Here is a 23461-nt window from a genome sequence, read left to right as displayed (position 1 = left end):
TGCTATGGTGCAAGACCTATGAAGTAATTGGGGTATAGTGAACTGCCACCAAAGAATCTGTGTGAAATAGTAGCCTTACTGGTGAATGGAAGACAGCATTTTTCACGATCGCCTAACATTTTGGCTCAGACTGAAAGACTCAATATAAAGATTGTGGGAGTAGGCAAACTTCCTCTGATTCAAACAGAATAATATACTTTAGTAATCTGACGCAATGGGATTTTCTTGTGAAGATTGAGCTTTACTGCAGAGCAGTCATTCATTTTAAAATTTAACTCTTGTATTCAAATTTACAGTATAAAATCCATGGAAGCAATGTGAAGTGTAGTGTATTCTATTCCCTGAAGTGATTTAGAGAAGTAAACTAAACTTTTATTTCAATAAGCAAAGAAATCCTCTCTCAGATGAAGAAATGGATTTGCTGTGCTTTTTCTTACCATCGCAATGAAGCAACGTAGACCATACTATCAGCTTATCCCAGTACTGGTCTCCTACTTGCACAGGGAGGAAGACAGTTGCATAATCTGGGCAGAGTTGAATGATTATATCACTAACCTGAGATTTGAGTGACTCAAATAACTTTTCTTTTTCACTATAGACATTCTTTGTGGGGTGGCAATTTTCTTTGTCTGTGATGTGCTTCAGTTTCATGTTTGTAAAATGGACTTGATATTTCTGCGCCGCAGAGGAATGTTCCAAGATAAGTCCGTGTATTATACATCTGGGACAGTTTGAGCACCTATGACTTCTGTGGAAGAGTCTGATGAGAATATAAATCAAACTCTGTTGCTTGTCTTCTTCAGTCTCTGAATAAAGAACTGTCACCTTCTGCCAGTTTTTATCCATTTGTGTTCTTATCCTTCACTGAGTTCAGCTAGATTGATTTGCAGTTTTACCTTTTGCACTTGAGATTTTTGTTTTGGCAAGCATCTCTGTTCTGACAATTTCTTTCTGATATTTGTCCAAGAAAGAGTGACACAAACAAATTAATTTTTTTTTTTTTTTTGCTATAGGGAACCCCAGCCACAGATGAGCTCAAGAGCTGTTATGTTTCAACCTACCAGAGCAGAGCTCTGATTTCTATTCTTCTCCAGGTTAAACCAATATCACTTTGTGTGACAGAGATGAGAATTTACAGGGTCAGCAAAAGCCGAAGTCATGTATGTGAGCACTGGACTGATCTCAGTGTTTTGCATGTCCCACAGATGAGGGCCAACCAGCCTGGCTATATTGTGCCACTTCTTGATCTAAATGAGCCAGGCAGTCTCCTCCCCTGAAATGCATGAGCCAGCCTGGGCCACTTTCACAGCACACAGCTACATCTCCGCTTTAAAAAGTAATATTTGGGTCCTTGCCAAAAGGAACAATGTGGGGGAGTTTTTTTTTGTTTTGTATTGAGTTTTTTTACTCCTAGTAGTACTAGGTTCTCTGATCATTGCCTTATTCCTTCCTTTTCCTCTTACCTTCAATTTTTCTCCCTTTTTAATTGAGGTCAAATGCATACGTGTAGGTGACACCAATAATTTCATACAGTGTGTCCCATTCCTCTGTTCTGGCTTAACCCCCTTGTGACATTCTGCTGTTCGGCTGATGACAAATGGGGCTTGGAGTGAGATGGAAGTGAACTCAGGAGGGAGTTTATGGGACTGCAGGGGACCATGTATTAATGTAAATGTTTAAGGTAAAATGCATTAAGGGCTGCGTGCTGACGAGACATTTCATTTGCCTCCTGCCTGTGGGATTATTTCTGGCTTATGCCTAAGGGCAGCAGAGTTCCAGGGCAGACAAATGTGCTTTTTCTTCATCTTTTTGCTACTGCAGGTTTTATGTTATGGTTGAGAGGCCAGACCCTGAAATGTGAGGTGTGCCGCTTAGATTCAAAATGTGGGCTTGGTTTTAAAAATTAACAGGGCCTCTTCTTCCCTCAAAGAACTCATAGATTCTATTACACTGGGGGTTTTTATTTTTTATTTTTTTAAAAAGAGAATTTAAGTATCACTATTTTTGGAAGCAGGAAGGACTTCTTCATTCTTTGCTATTCAGAATTTAGATGTAAGAGAGCTAGTAAGCAAGAAAGAACAGTTATTAAGGAGAAAGTGCAGTGGGTTGGTACCACTCGTCTCTTGCTTTGTGCATGTATCTCATCTTGAAACCAATAGCATCAACAGGGAAAGCTAGGCTAGATTTTTCTAAAGTGTTCTGATAGTGTCATAAATAACTTAGGGGAAAACAGTTTAAAAAGGTCGGAAGACGTGTCACTGTATGTCTGTCAAGGGATAGTCCGTAATATTAATCCTGACAGTCTCCATTTAAGTCTGTGAAGAAATTTTAGGTATTCCCAAACCTTAAGGGGGACATAAATCTCTAGTGTTTAAGGCATGTAGTTTAAAGCATGACTCTTCTGCATTAGAAGTGGGAAGTGTTCATCACTCGGGTTTTTTATGCTTGACTCTAAGCTGCCCTTAGAACAAAATATTGTTGGTATGGATGGGAGTCATGTTACATGGTATTTCTATGTTGGTGTTCCTTAGGAAGATGAACTCTGAGAGCAGACGGGGCTGAGAATCAGAGTATGGGACATTCATCTCAACCATAGTGACTTTACTAACTTCAAATTTATAGGCTAAAACACAGACGAGATCATAATTACTAATACACTGTCTGATTATATAAATATGCAATTTAGATCTGATAAGTCTGGACTGGAACCAAAATTTTTCTCATTATCATCACGCAGGTAAGTTACTCATACAGTAAGCAATGTAGGTGTTCTATCTGGAGCTACCTAAAGTAGGCACAGCTTAAAGACATTAAAGAGGATGGTGTCTGAATCATCTAAACATAGCACAGACTGGAACTTACTCTTTTCTTCCATTAGCTTGGACATGCAACTCTGAATATGGCTAGATAGCTTGGATGTGGCCAGCACTGATACCAGCAGAGGGAAATTCTTGTCTGTCTTCCAGTCATAGGAGTGGAGAGCAAAGATTCTCATGTAATTCTTTTTTCCTGCCTTGGCAGTTTAAGTCTCTGTGAATAACAAGAATGACATTGGCAATGAAGGTTGATGAAGAACTTTGTGCTAAGGTCTTGTTAGCTTAGCATACTTATTCTGTACTAATTCCTTGCGTGGGCACCCTGCACCGAACATGCCTTTGTGTGGGTTAAAAGTGGATTAAGCTTAACCGCCAAAAAGAATTAAAGGTATAGAATAAGGGAATTACGGACAGAATGCTGTTAAGTCACATTCTTATTTGTTCTGAAGTAATTTCCCTGTGTTGGCAAGCACTAATAAAAAGCTTTGTGTCTTCTCATGGTGAGAGGGAGAAAAATCCAGTTTGGATTGAGCATGTCCTTTTCTCCTTCTCTTTTAACTCCACTTTGCCCTCTGTGCCGAGCTGGAGAATCACACGTTTAGTTCTCATTCCCTAGCTGAAGAAGATTGATGTGCAATTAAGATCTCTAAGGAGATGTATTAAACCCTGCAAAGACTCCAAGTTCAGCCATGAATCTTCTTGTTATTTTGTTTTTCCTCTCCTTTCTGTCTTGTGTATTACTATCTCCTCATCTTGAGGACCCTGGTGACCCTGGCTCAAACTTCAGTGAAAGGTGGGAGCTGAAGGTATTGTGAAAACCAACTGGTCACTGAAATCTGCCTCCAGTTGTAAAGCTCTTTGAAACTGGCTTGGTGTCATGCCTTTTACCTCAGTCTTTTCTCCTTTCTCATGCTGTGTTAGGTTAACATTTGATGAGTCACAGTTGCTGTGATGTGACTGGATTCAAATGTTATCATAAAACTTCAGATTATTTATTTTTTAATATTGAAAGAACTTCTGAAATTTTGGAAATCCTGTTCCATGTCAGCTTCTACCAGAAGACTACTAAGAGAGGTGGAGAGTTTTGTAACTTTTGGCTGATGACAAAATAGATGAATTGTTAGAAAATCTCGAGACACCTGTCATTGTGAGATACCCGCATTTATTTTCTGGACCCAGGTATTTGGTATGTGTGTATTCCAAGTTAATTCGTCTAGCTTCTTACTGATCTGCTTTACTAATACTGTAATAGAGCTGCTCTCTCCCAAAATGAAGTAACTTACTTTCCTTACTTGTATCTTGTTTCTTCTGGTTTTTCTTTTTCTTCTTTTTTTCTTCTTCAAGCATCCTTCTGCTTAGTTTGATTTAAACCTTCCTTGTGACTTTAGGTACAGACAAGATTGTGTATAACTGTGTGCACTAGGATTTCAAACAGATCTTTTCACATAAGATATTTCATCATCTGTGTAGGAGTTACTACTAATCTAAAATGTTAAGCTCATTGCTCCATTTCTTGCCATATACATGATACTGTTCTTTTGATGGAAAAAGTTGTTTCTTGCTATTGATCAGACTCATGATCCATACAGCCATACTAATCTGGACAGTGAATCATGTCTGATTTCTCATCATACACTTGGCTTTTGTGAATACCTTTTTTTTTTTTCATTAGAGGAGATTGTTTTGCCTGGAAATGCACCATTTTTCGGAATTGTTATGCTTAATTTGTAATGTAGCTATTGAATCTCTGATATCATTATTTCCTTTCACTGTGCTTACCAAATTCTGAGACCTCTGATTGTGTATTGGGTTTGCAACCATTTTGTCCCTGTCTTGTATTACGAATTTGATTCTAATATAGTTAACTGAAATTGAAATCTTTCATCTCAAACCTGTGGATTTGGAAATCAGGCCTTATTTGATGGCAGACTAACTGAAAAATACGACACATTTTAGAATCATAGAATAGTTTGGGTTGGAAGGGACCTTTAAATGCCATCTAGTCCAACTCCTCTGCAAGGATCAGGGACATCCCTGACTAGATCAGGTTGCTCAGAGCCTCTTCCAGCCTGGCCTTGAACGTTTCCAGGGATGGGGCATCCACCACCTTTCTGGGCAACCTGTTCCAGTGTTCTACAACCCTCATTGTAAAAAATTTCTTCCTTATGTCTGTTCTAAGTCTGCCTCCTTCTATTTTAAAACCATTGTTCCTTGTGCTATCAGAACAGGTCCTGCTAAAGAGTTTCTCCCCATCTTTCTTGCAGGCCCTCTTGAGGTACTGGAAGGCTGCTATAAAGTCTACCTGGAGCCTCCTCTTCTCCAGCATGAACAGCCACAACTCTCTCAGCCTGTCCTCATAGGAGAGGTGCTCCAGCCCTCTGATCATCTTTGTGGCCCTCCTGTGGACCTTCTTCAACTGGTCCATGTCCTTCTTATGTTGGCGGCTCCAGAACTGGACACAGTACTCCAGGTGGAGTCTCACCAGGGCAGAGTAGAGGGGCAGAATCACCTCCCTTGACCTGCTGGCCATGGTTCTTGTGATGCAGCCCAGGGTGCAGTTGGCCTTCTGGGCTGCAAGCACACATTGCCAGCTAATGTAGAGCTTCTTGTCCACCAGCACTCCCAAGTCCTTCTCCTCAGGGCTGCTCTCAGTCCATTCTCTACCCAGTCTGTATCTGTGCTTGGGATTGCCCTGACCCAGGTGCAGGACCTTGCACTTGGCCTGGTTGGACTTCCTGAGATTTGCACGGGCCCACCTCTCCAGCCTGTCCAGGTCCCTCTGGATGGCATCCCTTTCCTTCCAGTGTGTTAACTGTGCCACACAACTTGGTGTCGTCGGTGAACTTGCTGAGGATGCACTCGGACCCACTGTCCACGTCACTGACAAAGATGTTAAACAGCGCCTGTACCAGTACTAACCCCTGAGGAATACCACTTGTCGCTGGTCTCCACTTGGCTAGTGGAGACCACTTGGCTCCACTTGGTCAAGCCATTGACTGCAACTCTTTTGAGTGCAACTGTCCAGCCAATTCTTTGTCCACTGAGTGGTCCATCCATAAAATCCATGTCTCTTCAGTTTAGAGACAAGGTTGTTGTGTAGAACAGTCATATATTTTGCACAAGTCCAGGTAGATGACATCAGTTGGTCATCTCTTGTCCACCAATACTGTAACCCCATCGTAGAAGGCCACCAAATTGGTAAGGCACAATTTGCCTCTAGTGATGCCATGTTGGCTATCACCAACCAGTTCCTTATTTTCCATGTGCCTTAGCATAGTTTCCAGGAGGATCTGCTCCATGATCTTGCTGGGCATGGAGGTAAGACTGACTGGCCTGTATTTGTCTGGTCTGTAGTTTGTTTTTGTGTCTTGTTTCTTATTTGCTTGTCTTCTGAGGTACATAAACCTTCTATACTGTAAAGTTTAGCACAGTAGAGCAGATCAAAAGCGGATAAAAAGCAAAAATATCAGTAGGTTGTATTCCATTTATTCCATTCCATATTTTGTTTATAGAGTAGACTTATGATAGGAAAGACTGTTGAATTTTATCTCTACTTTTATAAAAATCCATGAGAAATTTCCCTTAACAGAAGGCAGAAGCCTAGCCTTGATTACTTGTGGTCCAGAAGAACTGCCTAGTATATTTAGCTAGACCAGAGCATTAGTTTGTGTTCTGAACAACTCAGAATCCAGGTAATTATTACATTCTCCCTACAATTTCAATTGCATTGAATATGCTTCAGTTCCTTGCCAGAGTGATTGTAAAAAGTTGTTGTCTTCTGTTAACTTCCAGTGCTGCTTTTTGTCTTGCCTGTTGATAAAGTGACTTATCTCTGTACAATTCCTGCATTAGTGTCCAGTCGGAGTCTCTGTAGCTGTAAGATCATAGAATCATAGAATAGTTTGGGTTGGAAGGGACCTTTAAAGGTCAAAGATGTCACTTTGTAGTGCATTCTCTCTGATTGGCATTTTATATGCAACCCTTTCATAACTGAAATAAATGAAGCGGTTAACCCAAGAGAGCAAGAGGAAGTTTAAAGAGCAGAAAAACAAAGATAAGCACCTTGTCTGTCTCCTGTTCTCCAGTCTAAAAGTGGCATCTATGATTAATTTAGCAGTCTCTGCTCCTTAAAGGCGGCGTTACTCGAGCAGGACTTTGGCTGCTCAGGCTAGAGGGAATGCGATCAGCTAGTGCCTAGCAGTGGTAACACAAGGTCACAGAGGTGTTAAAATGCCAGCAAGAGCATGGAGGTTAGTGCCATCCCTGAGCAGCTGCAGTGAAGAGGAACAGAGATCTGTCAGAAGTTACGTACTAGATTGTGGCTTTATTAGCCCCTGAAGAAGCTGACCATCTAGGTAAGTTGTCCTGGCAACCCTTTGATACTACTGGTTATAAATGGTTATACTGCCAGTTCCTCCAGTGCCATCAGCATTGCTGATCCTATGCTGTTTAGGAAATAACTTCACTCCTCTGACAGTGCTGTTATATTGTGTTTAGAGATCGCAAAGGCCTGTATCGGAAGACGTATCAGTGGACATGTGAGACTATGCAGCAGATGTGAAAAGTTTTGTTGTAGGCACATTGCTGCATAGAATTGATTTTCTAAGTATCTCATGAGGGAATGTGAAAGGTTGAGTATCCAGGAGGTATCTTTGAGTGCTGTCACATGACCTCTTGAATGAACATAACAGATTCTAAAGAACAGACACTTCAGAGAAATAGTGGACGTACTTGAAACTGGATTGAGCCTGCTCCGTAGATTCATTCTGTTGCAGAGAGATTAATGGATCTGGTTTATGCTTTTCAGTAGCTCACACTCCTTTGGAAAGATGTGCTGGCATAAGCTATTGGAAATAAACTGACATTGGTAGAATTGTGCCAACATGTGACATAAGTGAATTGAGCTCATAGGATAACTAAGTATAAATCTGAGAACTGCGGACACACTCAGCAGCTATGGACTTCAGAGCACCATCTCCATCCTGTAGGGTGCTGAGCAATTGCAAGTCCTGTAAGATGTGATGGAAGTCAACACCTACAGTCTCTAATGCAAGATTATGCAAAACTTTTAAAGCAAAGGTGCATTTTTCTGGGAGTGATTGGGGTAGATTTTTTTTTTTAATTATTATTATTTTTAGTTCTGAAATCCTAGCAGGGCCAAATACTTGGTCTTATTTTGTTTGTTTTCCCCAAAATAAGCTCTTTGAAGCCAGTGGCAGATAATGAAGAACAGTGTGTTGTGATGGTGAATGTGGTCCTTTTGCTATTTATGGGAGCAGAGCTGCTGTTGTTTAAAGCCAACAACCTGGGTAGTCCAAGAGAGGAACACAAGGCAAGTGATGGAATTAACTTGATCTTGGGTCTTTGTGTTCTCCCTTTCTGCTATTTTGCTGTTTCAGGAGAGAAGAAGAGAGTATTGTGTTCTTTGTTGTGCCTTATGTGAAGGAAGCAGTGATGTACTAAGGAACACTGAGAGTCTGGCCTGAGCAGTGATCTTGAACAAGTACCTAACTTTACTAATTCGAAAAATATTGATGCCTTCATGCAAATATTGTCACTAAAGTTAAATCTCATGTATCCAAGATTTGGAATCATAAATAATTCAGTTTTAACATCTATGTTATATATAAAAAGCCGTTACACTTAAAATCTTTTTTGTACCCTGGGATGTTTTACTTGCTGTGATTTCTTTTGCTTCAAAAAAAGTAGTATGAATTAAACTATAACTGCCCCAATAGAATAAAGCTAATAGACATTTAAATTAAACTGCAGACTCCAATGAATTACCACCTCTTTGCTCTAAAGTAGAGCCATTTTATCCCCTAGGTTACATAGTCTTTCCTTGTTGGTCATGGAAATTTAAATGTGATGCATTATCCACAGGAGGGCTCCCTTATTGTTCCCGGAAGGTAACAGAAGCATATTGGGAGTTTCTAGGGGAAATTTCAGTTTCAAAATGAATGCAAATGCAAGCAATACAGAGTTCAAAGAAACTGTTTTTCCTAGTTCATGCCAAGATCTGGCTTCATGAGAAATTTTATGCAGTCCAGCCTTAATATTCTTCCTGTTTTGCCTCTGAAACTAAAATCAAGGTTGAGAATCCCTGCATCATATTTGTACATTTCCGAGTAATTTCTAAAGTGGTTTTGTTTTCTCTGAGATGTTAGCGTTAAGTCTGTGGAGAACTACAAAAGCAGCTCACATCAGGGTGGATGAAAAGAAGATAAATACAAACACCGTGCTGCAAATGAGATGTTTACAGAATATGATGAATTCTCAGATGCTTCTCCAGTTGTTTTATATTTATTCTCTCTTTTTTTAACTGGAGAATGTTGGGAAAAGAATTGGACTGAGACACCTCGTGACAAACATCCTGTAATAATCCCTGAAACAAATCCTTTGTGAACCAGTAGCAGCATCAATTTTCCATTTTTTTTTGCTCTAGCCTTGCGCCTCTTGAATGGAAGAGAGGTCATTTCTTTCAGTCTTTACAGACCATGAATAGTCTGCTAAAGTTCCTGTGATGGGGAGCTATTTATGATGGGTTTGAGGAGAGAGATGCGAACATGCATGCTGCAGATTGCCAGCTTGTTTTAGTTGTTGAGCAAAATCATATCTGGTGACAGAGCAGTGAAAGAACTTAAGTCAAGGTGTCCTGAATCTTCTGTTTTCTTTTCCCATGTGTAAATTTTGGAGCTAGAGAATTGGTATTGATTTCTTGCCTTGATGATGTTCAGCATGGGTTAATGTCCACCAGTTCTTCTCTCTTACTGTCTTTCTAACTAGTTCCGAATTGCCCTCTTTAAGGAAATGTGCCCCTTTCAGGCTGATGTTCATAGTATAAGCAATTATTCTGTGTAATATCCCACTTTTTCTGCATGAGAACATTATATGGAAAAAAAATGTCAAGTGCCCTGGTGAACTGTGACTTATCTCATGTTTTTGGGCTGATTCCATTGTAGAAGAAAATCTCAAGAAATAGTTCTCAGGAGAAGTCTTGCAAACTCAGTTGGGAGAACGAGATTAGAGTCTAGCTGTTTGCTTGAGAAATAACTAGCTATTATCTAATAATGTTAAATAACACTATGAAGAGATGCCAGACTATCTGGGAATAATTGGAAATTGCCATTGACATCTTCAGCATAGGTGGTTTTGTTATATTTCTCTCAGTGTTAGATTGACTTTTCTTGTGGAGAACTTCAGAGAATATTTAGGAGTGGGAACTATGAAGTTATAGACAAAAGAGGACTATATACAGGTACTCTGTATGATTAATTTCAAAATAGATTTCAAGGTCTTAAAACTAATATTGACATTTTAAGATGGTTCAGAATAAACAATATATTTGCCTAATTTATCCTCTTTCTTGTCCTACACAAGTTGAGAAATTTTTCTTATACCATGGTCTTCAGGGACTTCTTTATCAAATGTTTTTTAGTGAATCTGTTCTTTCTCATCTTTTCTCTGTTTCATTGAGCCTATCCAAATTTGCATTAACTATGCAATAGGCCATTTGAAATGTGTGTCTTTTCAACCCTAGAATATTCCTCTAATAAATACCATTTGCTAGAACATCTGCAAATGCAAAAAGGGTGCAAAAATAACCAAATCACATGGGATGTCTATGAAAACTACACAAATTGGATGATACAGTGGTAAAAAACCATAATTCCTATCTACAGCTCTTACTAGTACTGGTTTTGTACAGCTATACTGATGATGAGTGATGACCTTGAAATTTATTTTCATCTCACTGGTAGGGAAGAGGTAAAGCAGGGTTAAAATTTCTGTCAGTAGTAATAAATTTTAATGTGCATTAAGCACCTTTTCTTATGCCTGTGTTGAATTTTCTTCTGGAAAATCTTTTATGCAAACACCCGTGTAGTTCCTGCCAACAAATGTAGTAAGAGCCTGAACACAGGCTGAAATATTATTTTGACTTTCCAGAGAAGTGTTGACACACTATTGCCATGTGCGTTTTGTTTCTCTTACGCTAGTGGAAGTCGGTATGTTGAGTTTATTAGTGATGGGTTTCTACACAAAGTCTACCATGTAGGTGGGGGCCCAGCATATCCCACGGACCATCTCTTCTTTCAAATGATGTGAACTTTCAGAATTTGAGAAAATAAGACACTGCATCATGTTCCTATCTCTATTTCTGTTTCTCTTCAGACTTGGGTCTGTGCACATACCATTCATTCTTTCAAGCATTTCTGTGCATCCACAAGCCATAGTTCTTTGTTTGTAAGGTCTTACAACGGCTGTGTTTTCTTGGAGATGTGGATTAAAGTGTCCCTGCTGTGGCTGTAAAACTGGAGGGAACAGTAGTAAGATCTTCCCATTGAGGATGTGGTCTTTATAGTACTTAGTGGTATCATTTTTAAGGTCATTTGGAATGTGCATTGCAGTACCTGTCAAAGCAGTACAGACCACCCTCAGTTGTTCTAAATGGAAAAAGACCTAGTCTCGTCATAGGGGGACATCTATAAAATGTCCCTGTATTTTTCACCTGTGCCCATTTCATAGCATTCAGGAGGAATTAAGAAAAGTGCTTTCCCAGAGGCAGATCATAATCTGTCATGTCACCATATCCCTGGAGGACCAGTTAAACTCCTGAGTGTACCCAGTTGTCACATATTTGTGTGCAGTGGCCTCATGCAGATGGGTGATGCTTGCTTTCATCTCAGCTACTTTATTTATCATGTTGCTATTTGTCTTTGCCTTGTGTGAATCTTTTTTTTTCTTCCCAGTTGCTCTCAGATGAGTTGGCTTCCATTATTTATCTCTGTACTTGTTGCTCTGGTGAATCTGCAGCTTGCTGATCTGCAGCTAACATGGGCTTTTGCTTCAGCTGAAGTGTGCCGGAGTGTGAAAGAGAGAGGCCACAGGAGGGCAATTCTGCCTTCCTGCAGGCCCCATGGAGACTGACTCGATGATTCCAGAGGAGGACTTGTTAGTATGTACATGTGTCGGCACAGCAGCTGTCTACCCTCTTCCCCCCAGCCCAGTGAGTGCTCTGTGGAGGAAAGGCTGCGTGATGCCAAAGGGTGGTACTCCTTACTCGCTTGGCATGACTACAACAGGGCAGTACCCAGCTGTGCTTTTTGCTTGTCTGAGAAATCTGGAGATGCTTATGGAATTGAAGATGTCTTTTGAGTCCAGTTTGATGTGATAGTTTTGGTGGTGTATCAGCACAGTTCCTCAAGAATTTATCACAATTCTAATGTACGTTCAGCATATTGAAATAAGGCAATTCTTAAGTGTAAGAGATTTGAGGGGATTGAATGACAAGTCCTTAGATGACCGGATTTCTTAATTTTGTTATTAAGCATTTTTTGTTATTTTATTAAGTACCTACTTTTACTGCAGGCAACTGGCAACACTGTCAGAAGTCATACAGTTATCACAGGAAATTTCCAGTTCTCCTAAGGATTTAGTAAGGTTATTGCAGAGAATTGATTGCTAATTCCCAAGCAGGAATTTGGCTCCAGTAGGTTCAGAGATGAAAAGATACTTGCATCTCTAGACATTGTGTGCATACCAGAGCCTCAAAATTCATTAGTCTGTTGGATTTCCAAGGCCTCTGCCTCATGTCCATCTACTTATGGGATAAAGACTGCCTGGACTTAATTTATTAGGGGGGTGAGCTATTTTATATATTCAGAGAAACACTTGAGGTGAGAATTTAATATCTAAGATTTGCCTGCTAATTAGAGTGTAAATATGTATATTAGCAATGTCTTGGAACTGAGGCTTTGCTTTGACTCTCTAGAAAGAGAGGAGCAAGCACTTGTGTGTGTTGGACTTCCCAAGCACTCTAAAACTGTAGTTGTCGACAGAGATATGGTTTGTGCTGTTTTTGTGAGATGATTTGGATGCTTTATGTTGATACTATGATATACTTACCTTACCTGAGCTTGCCCTGTAATTGTTACCCCTTGACCGGGTGGGGGAGCGACCCTCTCCCACACTTGACAGGATGACTCTTCCAGGAGCATTGTGAGTGGCTGTGAAGGGCTGTCTCCCAGGTTAGACTTCCTTGCTGTTGTGCGTGCTTTTTGCTCCTTCCTTCTGCAGTACTAAACTAAAGTCTAAAGATAATAGTCTGTAAGGAAGTTAGTGTGTAGTATGCAGATATCCTGCATCAGAAACCCAAATCTCTTGAGTTGGTATTAAACATTGGGAGGTGGAGGTATTTATTTTTATTCTGTATTTTTTTTTCTAGGGAGATAATTGTGCCTGATGATGGAGTTTGCTCACTCTGTCTTTTGATCCTGTAGTGCAGCTGCTGCTCTATTTTCTACATGGCTGGGCTTTACTGCAGACCTGTGGAGCCATAGCTCACTTTGATTGATTTTTCTTTTCTTTTTTAAGAGAAGAGATTGCTATAAGGCAACGTTATGGCAATGCAGCCCAAATATATAATTATCAGGGCAGGGAGAATCTTGGGCAGCCCAGGCTGTCTGCATTTGACATAGCTGGATTGGTTTAGCTTTGCTTCTTCATGTTCCTCATAAGAGACCCAAGTGTTTCCCTTTTGTCATGAGTTTGTATGATCTCTGTTTGTTTACTTGCTGGAGTTTTTGTCTTTTGGTTTTACTTTGGTTTTATTTTGGGATTTTTTTTTTTGGTTTGCTTTGGGATTTTCTTTAAGTAGAGGGAAATGAGCAAGCCAAAGGACTCATTTAAAGAAGACAGTCTTGTTGACTTCAATGTGCTTGTGACAAGGTGAGGCACTTCATTTCTGAGTTCAGAAAGTGTCACTGGTGAATATTATCAAGGAGTATTTATGCTTGTTGTGTAAGTTTTATGAACCACATCGTGATCCTCGACTCAGACCTAAGGCCTGATCTTGGGTGAAGCAACCCAAAACTCAACAGAAATGCTGCATCTCCATTTTCCTTACCTCTCTTTTTGTGGCAAGGCACTAAAGTTTGGTGTTCTGTACAGTGTGTGCATAAAGGTTGGGAGGAAGGACGAGAGGGATTCTAAGCGTGTGCTTGTTGAAATAGGGAACATGTACTTGAATAATGGTAATAAAATAGCCGTACCAGGATAATACCCTGAGCTGGATGTTCTTTTACTACAGAGTGAGTGTGCCACCTTAAAGTTTCACTGAGGAAGGATTTGGATACTACATCACACTATATTGTGTTAGGTGAGTTGCTTTAATTAACTGTTTGCACACTCTTCGTTGCAAAGGCAGGGTAAAACTTAGCTTAAATCTCTTTTATTGTGTCCTATTCACTTGCAGTAATGTGATAGTACACCTAAGAATAGTCTGCTGTAACCATGTCACATAGATCGTTGTTGTTGTATAGTGTTGTCAAATAAAAACATATAGTTGGAAAGGCTGAGAGCATTTATCGATTTCTCAGTTGAGGCATAAAAGACAACCTTTCTAGGCTCAGTGGCTTAGATCTGGGGAAGAAGAGGGAGGAAAAAAGGGATATCTTTGACATAGGTGACTCAGAGACAGTGGTTATGTTTCTGACATAACCTGAATGCTGTGTCTGCTGGGGTGAAAGGAGAGGTGTAAATCCGGGGAGACCTGGATGGTGCTTGAAATATTTGCTGGCATATTTTAATGCCAGCAAATATATTTATATATCTCATAGATATATATCCTTTTAAATGTTTCCCAAGTAGATGGATGATGCTGTGGACTACCTATAAGTAGTGCTTCCGAGGGATGTTAGGATTGCATCTGTTTGTTTTGAGAGGATACAGCTCCAAAGCCTAACAATATTAACTTTAAATATAGACATAATTCACTCTTTCTCAGCTGATTATTTTGGTGGGAACATGTGGTGAGTTTGAAATAGAAGTACGTGAGACTTTTACACTAAATTAGAGTTGAATGTCATCGATTTCCTTTGCAGATTTAATCCTCTGTTGTTGGTGGTGCTTTAAAAAGACCTTTTAGAGTAGATGCAAAGATTTCTCTGAAGCAACCTTTTGGGGCTTCTCCTGACTCTGCAGCTTAGATTGTCTGAATCAAATAGTTATTAACACTTACTACTTTTTGCAGCACTTTGCTACTGTCCAGTCCTAAATGAAATGTCCTAAGTATGAATATTGATGAGAAATAACTGCTGTGTTCCAAGTATTTTATTTGGTAGATTTGTAGTAGCAGTGGTCCTTAATATTAACGTTCCGTCTATGTTTATGATAGCTGTACGGTCCTAAAGAGTGGAGGGTAATGAGGAGTCTATAGATAACATGGTGGCATTGTGGAGGGGGTCTGGTTTCTCTTGTCTAGTTTTTAGAACATAATATTTGAATGTGTGGAAGTGGTTGTCTTATGCATAGAGCTAGATTTGATTTAATCTGTCATTTTATGTAGGATGATTTCAGAGTAGTAACCATCCGTCATTGTCAGCAGCGTGCTCTTATTGCAGTAATAGATGCTAGATTATTTATTGCTGCTACTTTCCTATTAAAAACTCTGCTCCTTTTCGTTACAGCAACTATCCTAAATTTGGGGGATAGCAATTTGTTCCAGTTATGGAGAGGAAATCAGTTGGAGGGAGTCAGATATCTTTAATGGATTTTTGTTATTTTAAAGGAATGTATAAAGCCCTCCATTTTCAAACAGAATAATACATAAAACATAAAGGTCCTTCTCCATATTTAGAGCACCGGTTCTCTCTGTATGGCATCCTTTTGCAAACTCTCTGTCCCACAGCCACACCACTCCAACCCAGCTCTGTTGCCGTCTCCACCTGGAGAGTGTGTTCTGCTCTAGCGTGTCTTCCGAAGGAGTTGCCCAGGAGTTACCAGTATGTTGTCTTGTGTGTATTCGTTGATTTGTTTTGTTTTGGTTTGTTTTTTTTTTAAGTTTGATTACTTAAAATCTCAAATGACATTATGTTATCCTTTTGTCTGAAGTGGAAACCTGTTTTCAGCTCTCTAATTACCTTACAAGTACCTGGGTGACAATTAAATATGCGAGTTCTACTGAGATTTAACCTCTGCTTCTTATTATTTTAGATAGACATTTGTCAATCTGTCTTCAACAGTAAACCTTTGCTCTTTGCTCTCCTCTGCCATCAGTTGCACCAGTTTAGTTTAGGATACTGTTTCCATTGAGTTTCATTGAAACAATGCATTCACTTTGGTTTAAACCTGGTTTTTATCAGTTTAGCTGAAAGCAACTAAAAGAAGTTCAAATACAAACAAGAAGTCAGTTATTAAATTAAAATAAGCCAACTTTTAGTAGAAATAAGAGCTTTTATGTATTAGTTTCTGCTAGTTTAATTTTAGACAGCCTTGTTCATAGGCATAGCTGTAATGTTTTTAAGGAAAAGTAAAGATAAGAGACAAGAAACGGGATAGAGGGTATGGGTCAGAGAGATGGATGGCATAAACCCAAAAAAAAAGAAGATCAGCAGGTTGGATTTCCATGTGACTTTATGTAAGCACATTTAAACATGAGCTCTTTATAGCTTCTTGTTCAAGCTATTAACTATTTCCTGTCACTTTCATTTTAGAAATATTAGGAGAAAGGAAGTTATTGATTCTTCTGGGGTGAAAATAGCAAGATGCTAATTGAAGCTTTGACTTGTTCTCTGTTTCTTGATCTTCACCCAAAATAGAAGTCCCAGTGTCCTCAAAAAGCTAAGAGCTGATTATTTTGTTAGAGAGGAAGGAGGAGACCAGACGGGGGCAGTTAAAGTATTGGGTTTTTTTTTTATTTCAGGAAGCATAAATCTCTGTGCTCCAAAAGGACAGGCTCTGTATGTGCATGAGAGAGAGTTAGAGTGAGTGCAAACACCAATGCATCATGGAGGACAGGTCATTCCGCTGAACGCAGCTGAGCTCCTGAGTGTTTGGAGATTAGAGGCAGCAATAATTTCTGGCTGCTGTGCTTTATGTTAATGTGGCAACCCGTGGTTGTATATTTCTGCTGAGATGGCCATTTTTGTGGGGCATAATTCTAGCTGCAGTGGAAACTACAAGGGCTTCAGGTATTGATGTCTGCTTTTTGCTCAGTTAGCCAGGTAGGGAAACAAATAATTTTATTGTTATTATTTAATGTTGGAATTTAACATCTGTTTCTTCTGACTTCTGTGGCTAAAATGGTAAAATGAACAGGAAGGAAGCAGTAAGTTCTGCCTCTCACCTTTAAGTGAATTAGCCCAACGTTACTGGAGGATCTAGCACTCCTTCCAGTTCCAACAGACAGATAGAAACATTCCTTGAGGAGCTTGCCGGTAAACCTTCAGCCGTAGAGGTCTTGCAACACCATTGATTTCCCACTCCAGACTCCAGCTCTCTCATCATCCTGTGTACTGCTTACGGTTGTCCCATCAGCAGGGAGAAAATATGTAATGACCAAGGTCAAAGAACACACTGTAGAAAGACTGAAATAAGAGTCTAACATGGGCAAAGCAGAGAAAGTTCAGGGGAAAGAATGAAAAATATGTGGGGAGTTTAAGGAATTGTTTTTAGAGATAGTGCTGTAAGAGTTAGATTTATATTGCTTGATTAAGCGATAGCTGGGAGTGACAAGGGGAAATATAACTTTACTACAGATTGAGGATCGTAAATACTGTGGAAAGAGGCAAGATGTTTAGGTGACTACAAGTAGAAGGTAGAAAAATTTAAGGAAAGTATCATGGAAAACTTCCTGTCACAGAAATATGTCCTTGCACTCTCAAGCTTTGGAATCATTTCCCAAGGGAATAGAGTAGAAACTCCATGGCTTGACAGGTTTTGAATTAGACTTGGAAAAATGTTACTCCATGCAGCACATAGAATAATCTTCCTCTGGAAGCACGATAGCTTATGAAAGGAGGAAACGATGATCTTGCAGAAGAAATTATGGTCCAGTGATTTATGTACAGAAATGGACATCAGGACACCTGATTCTTTTCTGTATTTTATCACTGATTTACTTTATAATACTGAGCAAGTAATTTAATCCCTCTGTGTCTCTGTGTTCCCATCTGTAAAAGAAATGTTTCATCATCTCAAGGATTTACTCCCTGAACAGTGTTTTCTTAGCTAGATGGTACTCTCGAGTGTTCTGATTATTTTGAAAAATGCCCATAGTCTGGAGTAAACTGGAAACTCCCTGTCCCTTGTGAGTTACTGCCTTACTTCAAGCAAAAAACAGTTGGTTAAAGCATTCATTCTTTCATTGACTTTGCCCTGGCAGATTAAAGTCTGTATGGCATAGGTGATGGAAATCTCCTCCTAGTCTGCCCGCAATTTTGCAGCATTGCTTTTGTCTTTTGTGATTCCCACTATAAAGTAATACTAGCTTGGGCAACTAGAGAGAGAGGAAAAAACATTAGAGTGTGTTCATTTACACCCAGCAAGGCATCAACTTTTGCAGCATATGGCTCAAACCCAGAATGGAGCGTGACATCCAAACACCGTTTTACTGCCTGCTCATTACAGCGGATTGGTGCTGTCCCTGTTTTCCTCTAACAAGCTTGTTTTTCCAAATTACTAGCTCAGTCTCTTGCAAGAAGCCACTAGCAATCATGGCAATTTCATCACTACTTTTCCCCTCAAGGATCTTCCCTTGTCCCTTGGTACCGCAGTTGTGCAGCACTCTGCACCCAACCTGAGCTCTCTGCCATGGATGGAGAGAGAATGCTTCTCTCCACCTTGATTAACAGATCCTAATGCACATTACAAATGAGATGTCATCTGTGCTGTCAGAAGTTTGGCATCCCGTGCTAGGCACAGTAAATGCGTGCCTCATTGAGGTCTCCACAGCATTTTCCTGGCATACTCACTGACTAGCCTGTTACCAGAATTGAGACTCTCAGGAAGGATTTCTTCAGCAGGAAGCTCCATCACCAGTGTAATAGATCCAGTGGCCCCCAGGCAAGCAGACAGTTAACAAACATTTAGGGAACTAGCTGGGCTTATTTGAGAACACCTGAGGCTACTGTTTGTTTGTATAAATAATATTCCAAACAGCAGCAAACCCAAAGATCTCATTATTCAAATTTGAGTTTACTGTCTCTTGTTTGCATTATTTATTTATTTTAAATTATATGCTGAGCCACCGAAGGGGCTACATTAATGCAAGGGCTGGTCTACTCACCATGGACCTGACATTTTTCTTTCATGCTGATGTGACTTCTCTGAGATCAGTGGCATTATTGTTTATTCATGCCAATTTAATTGAGAGGACAAACAAGCAGACCCAGGCTCTCTATAATCCTGGAAATTGAATAAATCTGATTGTTAATTCCAGGCACTTTCAGCCCTATTAAAAAGCTTCCTGATGTATTTGGAGGAATATAGGGCCATGTAAAAACCTTTGTCTAATTTACATGTCAGTTTGCTCATTTGTGCCACAAGAAACTACTTTAACCTGGAGTGTAATAACAGAAGAGTCAGAATAAAGTCAGTAGTTAGGGACCAAGGAAAATAAGCTAACTTGATTGTACTAAGTCCCCCCACTGTGGAATACCCTTGCTAGGCTGCTGAGTCTGCTCTGTGTCCAGGGAATCGTGTAAGTATTTTGCATTTTGATATATTTTCCATTTGCAAGGGATGTCACCTGCTCTGAGAAATAGTTTCCCAACTATCCTGCGAGATGAATCTGCGGGTTATATCCACATCTTGAAAAAGAAGATACAGAAGGAAAACATTAATTGATAGGTGCAGGAAAAGAGCTCAGAAATCTCAGTGGTTTTGAAGTACAAGTTTAGCAGCAAGACATCCTTACAAAAGCAGTTTTGTAGCAGTTGCCTCTCCAAGTCCTTCAAGGGAGAACACACCTGCTGCATATGCCCAAGCTGTCTCCACAGCTCCACCTGCTCTACCACAGCCTGCTGGAGTGCAATTCTCCCACTCTGCAGTATCTGACTCATGCCACAGAATGCTTTGTTTGAAAAAAAAAAAAAAGCCCTTCCAAAACAAAAAAAAAAAACCCCAAACAAACAAACAAACAAAAACCCCTCACCCCATAAATAGGATACTGACATGCAGCAGGCTTTGTTCCTTTGACATAAAAAATTCTTCTCCCTTTGCTTGGTGACTTGGCAATTCCCATGTAAATAATGTCTCATAAGAAGTGCACAAGATGACACAAAGGTCCAAGTAGGAGGGAGCTAAATTTGAATCTTAAACAAGAACATTCTCTGTCCCTGTTTTAAGATGTAGAATTGTGAATGGATGTCAACCTTGAGTCTGTCCGTCTGTCATTAGGGTTTGAGACCTCTTTGTCAAAAAGACAGCAGTTTGCAACCCTGACTCATCATCTCTTTCCTTCCTTACCTTCAGGTAATACTTTTCCTACAGGTGCTCAAGTGGGCTTCAGCGGACCATGTTAGTGTTCAAATAAGTGTCACACTGACACTTGCTAAAAAAATTAATACATTTTTTTCTAACATTTATAATACACGTTTTCTAAAGTGCAAAAATTACTTAAAGGTCTTGTTGGAAAGCCTGTGTCAGAGCACCTGTAGCAGGGAATAAATCTTACAATTCTGACCTGGTAGGGGCTTTGGAGAAATAAGGTGAGATGTAACTAAGGGGATGGAGTGGACTAGGGTGTAAGGAAAGGAGCTTGCTATGGAGGGGCTGTGTACATGTTCTTTCCCTGACGGGCCTTTTTCACAGGTCTAGTGTAGGTTTTGTCCCAAAACAAAGCTCAGCGAGCAGTTCAGGGTTCCTCTGTCATTGTTATGTTCCTATAATGATGGTGTCTTTCTCCTCTTGACAAGTCAGCAGAGTGAAAGATTTGCTGATATCAATAAAAGTGGAGAGACTCTGTAAGCAAGGAAATAATACTGAATATAATTTCTGAGACAGTCTTTGATCTTTTACGTATTTAAAACTCAACTGGACAAAGAACAAGGGAACGGTCTTTAGAGAATAATTCTTTCAAGCTGAAGGAGCCAGTGACTAGCCATTATGTGACTGTTTACCTAATTTCGTCACTAAATACATGGTTCCTTACACACTTGCCTACTCTTTACTCAAGTAGTAAAGGCTTTTACAGTCTGCAATTTGAAGATGTTGTAAAGATAAGTAAGATATAGGAAGGTGCAGTTATCCCCATTATGAGAACAGGATCCAACAGATTTGTGAGGATGTGCTATGTGCTTAAATTCCTTTAAAAAACCTAAAGATTTTATATGTAACACAATAAATCTGTGGTGTGGTAATGAACCGAACCTAGGTTTTACAATGCATGATTTGCCAAAGGGTGTCATTGAGGCCAAGAGCTTAGCAAGATGCAGAGAGAGATGACATTTATGTAGATAAGTGCTACAACTTTTGGATATTCTTGTTAACAGGAACAGTGAAATTGGACACGGTACTAAACCTCATGTTTTAGATCAATCTTAGAGATTAGGATGTTACCTTTTATTTTAGAATCTGATTGCCTCATTGCTGCCTACAGCAGACGTCTCAATGGTTGGGTCTTGGCAGCTATTGGTTCACGAGCCAGGCTGCTGCAGCACACCAGCCTCTCTGTTTGCATCTCTCCTGAGGCCTACGTTTAAGCAGATTGCTAGTTACCTACTCACTAGATTATCCTTTCCTTCTTCCTTCTCTTTTGCCTCCTGCAGAGGTTGGTTGTAAATTTTATTTCACTGTTATTACATTGTTCTGCTGTCCTCCTGCCTCAAAGTGGCTCCGTTGCTCTGTATAGCTAGTGGTGAAATGACATATGAGAACCAATATCTTAATAATGATTATCTCCTCATTTTCCTTTCCCTTTTCTTAATTTCCATTTTACACTGCATTTCTGTAGTTCTGGTTTCAGTGAGCGATCTCCTTCTCCACAAAACAAAACCTTATTAAAATATAACTTCCCAGGTGTTTGTATTTAAGGTAAACAGAGATTAGTTTCTGTGTTTAAAAGTTGTGACATTGGATAAGTAACCTGTAGATTCTTTTGCAATCACAGTAATAAAAGTATTTCTGAAGATACAGTCTGTGTTTAGGGAGAATTAATCAGGTTTAGAAGTAAAATCTATATGGCTGAAGGAAGCACCTTTGTTGTCTTTTAGGGAAAAATAGAAAATGGTGCTAGTGGGGAGAGATGTCACTATAGTCAATTAAAAATCGAAGAACACATTTAAGACTGAAATAAAAATAAGTCAGACCTAAAAGTGCTGCTGCTCCTTGGACTGTATCTGTTCCGTAGATAACACAGGACATCGTCTCCAGGGCTGTCAATCTGAGATGTTTTTGTGAGTACCAATCTCAGTAGAAAATAATTAAATTGACAAATGCTACCAGGCTGGATTATGTCAGTGTCTGGAAGACTCATCTCTTCAGAGCAAGGTTCACTTAAGCCCTTGATTGCAGGAGGAAGTGAATGTATTGGTCTCTTTCTACCTAGTCCCTATTCCTGTTCTTACTAAAACTGCAGTGATGGTTCATCAGGTTAATTTTTCTTGAGAAGAAAAAATCCCAACTTTCCTGTAAGGGCAAATGCTACTGCTTTGTTAACTGGGCTGATCATGTGCGATCCCAGATCTACATGGGCCCAAGGTACCAAAGATCAATTACAACAGAGTTTAAGACAGATCAGAGCTCTGCTCATGGAGTATGTCCTGTGTAAACACATTGGTGGTCTCAGCAGTATGAATATTTATATGTGACTTACTAGTATAATAAATAGAGGAAGGATATATATCGGTTAAAGAGCATGACTGAAGCCAGGAGAGATGGTTTTTAAACCTTCTGCATGACCACCAGTAATTTACACTGCCGCTCTCTTTTTCCCAATCAGTTGAATGATGTAATACTGGCCAGCCTATTTGAGAGATTAGGAAGCAAAATGTGTTTGTAGGCTGATTTTCCAGGTGTTTGAGATGAGCAGAACAGGTGTAGCTGTAATGATTCTGTAGATGAGTAGAAAACTGAAAAGCAAGGTCAAAGGTAGCTTTTAAAATTGTTATATGTAGGACTGAATTGCAAAGGCTGTTTTTATAGTTTGCTGATTGAAATAGAAAATGGAGAGTTGGAAAAAGTCAAGCACTCTTCTTTTTCTCTTCCCTATATAATTAAAATATGCTTTAATGTATTTCTGTACATGATACAGCAAATGCTTAGTTGCTATTTTTATGAACTTTTTAAAATTTAGGCAAATTTGAAAATTAGTGTTTCCCTTTTATATGAAAATGTGAAAGGGTCCTTTTGAAACACTATGTGGCTTGTTATAGATTGTACTTGACATTATTATTTTGTCTGGAGCAGTTTGAATACGATTCTCATTTGGAGTAGTTTCAGTTAGATTGCGTATGTATTTTTGGGGGGTGAATGAAATATAAAATTAAATGTTGTATACCCATATTAACAATTACTATATGCATGGACACTCTCGTGTAGGAGAATGGAAAATGTAGAGGTGTCCAACCTATTTTAATTCTCCATGTGTTCATCAGAAAATTCTTGCTGTGATTGATGTCACCCCCTCTCAGCCTTCTGAGGAAAGGAATTTAATCAGGTTATTGTGTTTAGGATGGACACATAACTAAGAAGAATTAAAAACCTTAGCAGAACAATTAAATGAAAGCTACAGAGAAGGGTCATTGCTAGGGAGAAGCCATTGAATACTCTGTAAAGTGTGATGCTGCTTTTGTAGTCAGACGTGAGTGGAACCGATGATACTGTAGGATAGGAAGATTTTTCTTTTAACATCCCAGATGAAACAC

The 23461-nt window shown here is 39.5% G+C and overlaps 1 protein-coding gene across 1 annotated transcript in view; it reads left to right on the top strand.

The window, feature by feature from the left end:
- NRXN3 (neurexin 3) overlaps window positions 1–23461 on the top strand; it is a 1051320-nt gene that overhangs the window by 545888 nt on the left and 481971 nt on the right. The window lies entirely within an intron of this gene.

The sequence above is a fragment of the Chlamydotis macqueenii genome, chromosome 5 (genome assembly GCF_036417535.1).
Source record: "Chlamydotis macqueenii isolate bChlMac1 chromosome 5, bChlMac1.mat, whole genome shotgun sequence".
Classification (NCBI taxonomy): Eukaryota; Metazoa; Chordata; class Aves; order Otidiformes; family Otididae; genus Chlamydotis; species Chlamydotis macqueenii.
This window is presented reverse-complemented; position numbering and strand designations above follow the sequence as displayed.